Source organism: Phaenicophaeus curvirostris, chromosome 10, assembly GCF_032191515.1.
Source record: "Phaenicophaeus curvirostris isolate KB17595 chromosome 10, BPBGC_Pcur_1.0, whole genome shotgun sequence".
Classification (NCBI taxonomy): domain Eukaryota; kingdom Metazoa; phylum Chordata; class Aves; order Cuculiformes; family Cuculidae; genus Phaenicophaeus; species Phaenicophaeus curvirostris.
In genome coordinates, this window is record NC_091401.1 from 4,848,025 (window position 1) to 4,854,179 (window position 6,155).

The window sequence follows — 6,155 nt, forward strand, 5'->3', positions numbered from 1 at the left end:
TGGGCAGCCCCTCTCTGAGCCCCCCCAGGCCAGAGCTGTGAGGCTGCGAGGAGGCTGAAATCAAGGGGGAGCCTGCAGTCCCCCCTGCTTGTCCTTTGGGGCACGGCACAGCCCCAGGGACCAATTTGCTCCTCACGCCAACGCCACAGGACGTGATGCCCCATCCCAACCCCCAGAAGCACCCCCACGACTCCCCCACTGCTACCGTCCCCCTGCCATTCCCCAAGGAACAACACCAGAAATGACAGCGGGCTGTCACCGTGCCAGAGCAAGAAACCACCCTGCACTCCTCAAAGAAACACTCAGCCCTGCGGGGGCACCCACCGCAGCTGAGGGGGGTTTGGAGGGAGCCAGGTGTGGGGGCAGCCCCTCGGGGGCTCCTACTGCCATACCATGGAGGTGAGCTCAGCCGCAGAGCCGAGGCGGCCGAGCTGGTGGCGTGGGAGCCGCGAGCCACCCCCACGTGCAGCCCGCTTGGCGTCACCGTGCTGGCACGCCACGGGCCGGTGACTGATGCACGTGCTATGCCACCTTCCCTCTGGCTGCAGCCACCCCACATTGCCCCGAAACTCCTGCCAGCCTACCCAACGAGAGCAACGTCACGGGGTCCCCAAAGCAAAAGGGGATAACCCCTGTCCCCACAGCCCCAGGCGTGGATTCGGGTCACCCCTCCCACGCAGTGGGTCCTTACGACCTGCCCAGGCTCAGCAGACACCCAAACACGGAGAAGGTTCTCGGCAAAGGGATGGATGGCGTTGTGCCGTGCCACCCCGACCCACCCGCCTCCAATTCCCACACTGGGGGGGTTCCCACCGCAATGAAAGCCACTAGACGGGACGCACTGTTCCCTGCCACCTAGGATGGTGACAAGTCACACTGCCAACAGTGTCCCTCCTCTCTGTGGCAACACCGAATCTCCCCAGACCTCTAGAACACCACGCTTGGCCCCGCAGCCCTGAGGACCAGCCCACAGCATCCCCCGCATCCCGCGCCCATCACTCCATGCTGAAGAGCCCGCGAAGTGGCGGGTCCCCAAAACAAGCTCCCAGAGGAGGATGGGGCCCCCCACTCACCTCCGGCACATCTCCCCGCTCGCTGTCACAGCCCATCTGCCACCTTCCTGGTGGCCGTGTCACCTGGAAGTGATCTCACCAGCTGCGGCGGCAGCAGGGCGGCTGCAGCTGCACCCCAGGCTGGCTCACCCAGCCCTGGCGGGGCCCCGGGGGTGGCCCCAAATTGCAGTGACACATTCCTTAGCCTGGCTGCCACGCACAGGCGTGCGGGCACACACATACCCACTCGTACAAACGTGCCACGCTCCCACCAGAGACGGGGCTGCCGGGCGCATCCTATACCTGCATCTGGGATGATGCTGCCACCCGGCTTCCCGGGGACCATCCCCAGCCCCTCGCTGGATTGTGCCTCCCCCCATCAACCATTCCCCAGCTTGGAACCCCGTACCGGTGGGTATTTTGCCTCCCTCGGTGCCGACATCTGATGCTGCTTGCTTGGCTGGCTCGGGGAAGCAGGAGGCTGTGGGGGTCCCGCACGCAGGGCTGGTGACCCCCGCGGTGGGGGTGGCCGGGGAGGTGCGAGGTGTCCTCTCCCGGCCATCTCGGGGCTCCCAGAGCCTGTCCCCAAGGCCTGATCCTGCCCATCAGCCCGGAGCATCCCCCACTTGGAGCCCCTGCCTGCAGCAGGAGCTGCCTGGGGAGGAGAGATGCAGCCGGGAGGGGGGTGCCCACCCCGACAAAGGCCACTGCAACCCCAATCCTCTCCTTAAGCCTCTTTCCTCTGCTAAATCCCCTCTGCAGATCGAGCTGGGGCTGGCTGAGCCTGTCTTGCATCTCCTGCCAGTGAGGGCAGGGGACAGGCAGGAATTGCCTCCCACCAAGGCAGGGACACCGCGTGGTGTTTGGGGGGACAAGCAGGCAAAGCAAACCCCCGCCGAGCACCCTAAGCCGTGCTGCCCACAAGCAGTGCCAGGGAGGGGTAGAGGGCAGCGAGCTGCCACAGTGGGGACGCTGCCACCCTGCCCCAGCGCGAGGCTGGTTGGCACCCACCAGCAAGGTGGTTTGCACCCACGTTCCAGTCTCACCTGGGCTGCGGGGACCCCGCAGCGGTGCCAGCCCCAGCGCTGCACCAAGCCGGGTAGTACGGGAGGGGGTCACGGTGTCACGGCTCAGCCATGGGGCTGGCAGGGCTGCGGGGACGCTGGCCGTGGGGTCCTCCTGCGGCAAAGCCAGAGGGAGAGGTCAGGATGAGCCCCCCCAGACCCCCAGGAGCACCCAGAGTCACCCTGTGCCCTGCCCAGGCAGCTGAAGGAACCTTTGGGCTTTGCCCTTGGGTCCTGCTGGGGAAGCGGGACCCCAGGTCCAACCACCTCCTCTCTCCTTGGGGTGCCGCCACGGGTACCCCCCACCCTCATGCCGCTGCAGGACATGCCCTCAGGGTGGGCATGAAACAAGTTTACTAGGTCTTGGGCCAGACAGGCACAAAACCACATTCACTCTACGGTATCTCCCGTCTGTGCTGGGTGCCAGGAGCAGGGAAGGTGGGATCGCTGGATCTGGGGGCTGCTAAACCCCCTCCTTCCCCATCCGTGGAGCAGAGCAGCACACTTGCCAGACCATCCAGCCTGTGCTGCTCATTAGAGCTAATTGACAGCAGCCTAATTAGCCAGGCTGCAGCATGGGCAGCGCTCCCCCAGGCCACTCGGTAGAGGGCTGGAGCGAGACTTTCTCCTTAAAGCCTTCCTTTACAAGCAGGGGCTGCATATAAGGCAGAGTCCCCTCTTGCCCCCCAAAACCCATGGGAGGTGCTAATGCCGCCTGGGATGCATCGTCCTGGCCAGCTGCCATCCCTCATTGACCCAACTGGAGTCAAACCCCTGATGCTCCAGGAGCGGGATGGGGCCTGGAGCTTCCTCTCAGGGGCAAACTGAGGCACGGAGCGAGGTCTGGTCCTTAGGGAAGCAGACATCGCCAGCCCCCCAGCCATACCCACAGCATCCTGCGCTAACCAACACCGGCCCAGCAGCTCCAGGGGCTGGAAGCAGGTTACACAGCCTGCATGGCCCCCACCCCGCAGCACAGCAGGATTTCTACAACTCCCTGAAAGGAGGTTGTGGAGAGGAGGGAGCTGGGCTCTTCCCCAAGTGACAGGGGACAGGACGAGAGGGAATGGCCTCAAGCTCCGCCAGGGGAGGTTCAGGCTGGACATCAGAAACAAATTTTTCATGGAAAAGGTCATTGGGCACCAGAACAGGCTGCCCAGGGAGGGGGTTGAGTCACCTTCCCTGGAGGGGTTTAAGGGAGAGGTGGACGAGGTGCTGAGGGACATGGGTTAGTGATTGATGGGAACGGTTGGACTTGATGATCTAGCGGCTCTTTTCCAACCTGGTGATTCTATGATTTTATGATCGGGGTGCAGAGGCTGCTCTGGGCTCAACGCAGCAGGACCAGGGCTGCAGCATCCCTGGTCCATCCCGGACCCTCTCCCTCAACAGTCACCTGGCAGCGCAAACCGCCGCGGATTTATCGCTCCAGCAGGTTTTGGAGAGTTCGGCGAAGCCTAGCGCTGAAAAACTGTCTCCGAGGGCTTTGACCTAAACCAGCTCAGCAAACTGCTGAGTAAGGGGGGGTGGAGATGGGGGGGGGGGGGGGGAAGGCGCAACCCCCAGAGCCCGCAGCATCCAGCGAGGGGGACCCCGGGGACCCTGCGCCAGGGGGAGGCGACAGTGGGGAAGCACCGGGCTCCGTCCCGGCTCTGCTGACAGCTCCGCGCCCCCCGCAGCCGCCGAGAGAAGCCAAGCAGGGTCATCCCGGCGAGGTGGGACCCTCACCTGGGTCACCGGCGCCACCTCACCGGCTCGAACTTCAAAGTTTTATTAAAAAGCCAACAAAAGAAAAAAAAAAAACAACCCAACAGCGATGAAAAACTACCCAAAGGGTCCCGAACGGTAAAAAAAAAAAACAACCCGGTGCGAGGCGGGTGCTCCCCGCGGAGGACAAGGATCCTCCCCGAGCCCGGCCAAGAGGAAGAACAGAGCGAAGCCGCCTTTTCTCCAGGAAAAACACCCCAAACCAACCCCAAACCCCGCGTTTCCCCGGGTTCCGCGGCGGTCTGGGGGGGGGGTTAGGGCCCCCCCCGCTCCTTACCTGCCTCAGCGCCGCATCCTGCGGGCCCGGGGCTCACACGCGGGCGGCTCCGCGGCGGCTGGAGGGGGGGCGGGAGGCGGGGGGCCGCTCCTGCTCCCCCGGGAAGAGCTCGCCCTCCTCCTGCACCCCGCCCCGCGCCTCCCCCTCCTCCTGCCGGCCCCGCCGCACCCACCAGCGGGCTCGCCCCGGGGGGGACCCGTCCCGCCGCGCCGCCCCCCCCGCCCCGCTCCTGCTGCGCCCGCCGGCTCAGCCCCTGCTCCTGCCGGGCCTTGGGGCCCAGCTCCTGCGCCCCCCGCACCCTCCGCCGCGCCCCGGCGGCCCCCCCCACCCCGCGCTCCCGGGGCGCCCGCGGCCCCGCGCCCGGCTTGGGGCTCCCGGCGGCGGCGGCGGCGGCTGCCGTGACCACCCGGGGCCGCTCGCCCCACTCCTGCAGCCCCGTGCGCTCGCCCAGCGGCACCCAGTGCCACCGCCCCCCCGGCCGCCGCCCCCCCCCCGCCACCGTCTCCGGGCACCACCAGCTCCTGCGCGCGGGGCAGCGCCCCCAGCCCCGCCTCCTGCACCCCCCGGGACAAGCCCCCCTGCTCCTGCACCCCCGGAGCCACCCCGCCGCCCTCCGGCACCCCCGGGCTCAGCCCCCCGCCCTCCTCCGCAGCCCCCGGCCCCCGGATGGTGCGCGCGGCCCCGCTCGCTGGGGGAGCCGCCCCGGGGCCGCCCCCCGCGCCGCCGCAGCCCCGGAGCCGCCGGCCCCGCTCTTAAAGGCGCCGCGCGGCCGCGTTACGTAACGGACGGGGCGGGCCTCACGGCGGGGAGGGAGGGAGGGAGCCGTCGCCGGCGGAGGGGACCTGAAGGCCGCCCGGTTCTAACCGCGCCCTCCATCCCGGGCTGGGACACTCAGCACCTCATCCACCCGTCCCTTAAACACCTCCAGGGAAGGGGACTCAACCCCCTCCCTGGGCAGCCTCTGCCAGTGCCCAGTGACCCTTTCTTTGAAAATTTTTTCCTAATGTCCAGCCTAAACCTCCCCTGGTGGAGCTTGAGGCCATTCCCTCTCGTCCTGTCCCCTGTCACTTGGGAGAAGAGCCCAGCTCCCTCCTCTCCACAACCTCCTTTCAGGTAGTTGGAGAGAGCAATGAGGTCTCCCCTCAGCCTCCTCTTCTCCAGGCTAAACACCCCCAGCTCTCTCAGCCGCTCCTCATAAGGCCTGTTCTCCAGCCCCCTCACCAGCTTCGTTGCTCTTCTCTGGACTCTCTCCAGAGCCTCAATATCCTTCTTGTTGTGAGGGGCCCAGAACTGAACACAGGATTCGAGGAGCGGTCTCACCGGTGCCGAGTACAGAGGGAGAAGAACCTCCCTGGACCTACTGGTCACGCCATCTCTGATCCAAGCCAAGATGCCATTGGCCTTCTTGGCCACCTGGGCCCCTGCTGGCTCATGTTCAGTCGGCTGTCGACCATGAACTTCCTAAGGTCTCATCTAAATCTTCCCTCTTCCCATTTAAAGCCATTCCCTGCAGGCCTGTCACTCCATGCCCCTGTCGTGCTTTCTTGCAGACCCCCTTCAGGTACTGGAAGGCAGCTCTAAGGTCTCCCCTTCTCCAGGGTGAACGCGTCTCCCAGCCGGCCCTCATGGCAGAGGTGCTCCATTCCCCCGCTCACCTTGCTTCCCAGGTGCGTGGGGAGGGGCTGCACCCCCCTTCTTCCCTGCTGCCCCCATGGGGAGATGGGGGAAAGCAAGTAGATCATCCTTGGTGGAAGAGGTGAGACCAGAGCTATGCCAGGACAGCCTCAGCACAGCCAGGGCTCTGGGAGAAGGTGCCTCCCACTGCAAACGGGGCATCTTCGAAGGTGGCAAGGCTGCCACACGGATCCGGGAAAGCAGCAGAGAAAACCCAAGCGCATTTAAAGCGCAAAGCCCCAGAGCAGCACAGGCTCAGCCGAGCAGGGCACCGGGGCTGGGGTGTAACTCCCCTCCAGCCAGAGCTCTGGGGGGCTCCAA

The 6,155-nt window shown here is 66.0% G+C and overlaps 1 protein-coding gene across 1 annotated transcript in view; it reads left to right on the plus strand.

The window, feature by feature from the left end:
- LPP (LIM domain containing preferred translocation partner in lipoma) overlaps positions 1-6,155 on the plus strand; it is a 741,798-nt gene that overhangs the window by 6,720 nt on the left and 728,923 nt on the right. The gene's annotated exons all lie outside the window — the stretch shown is intronic.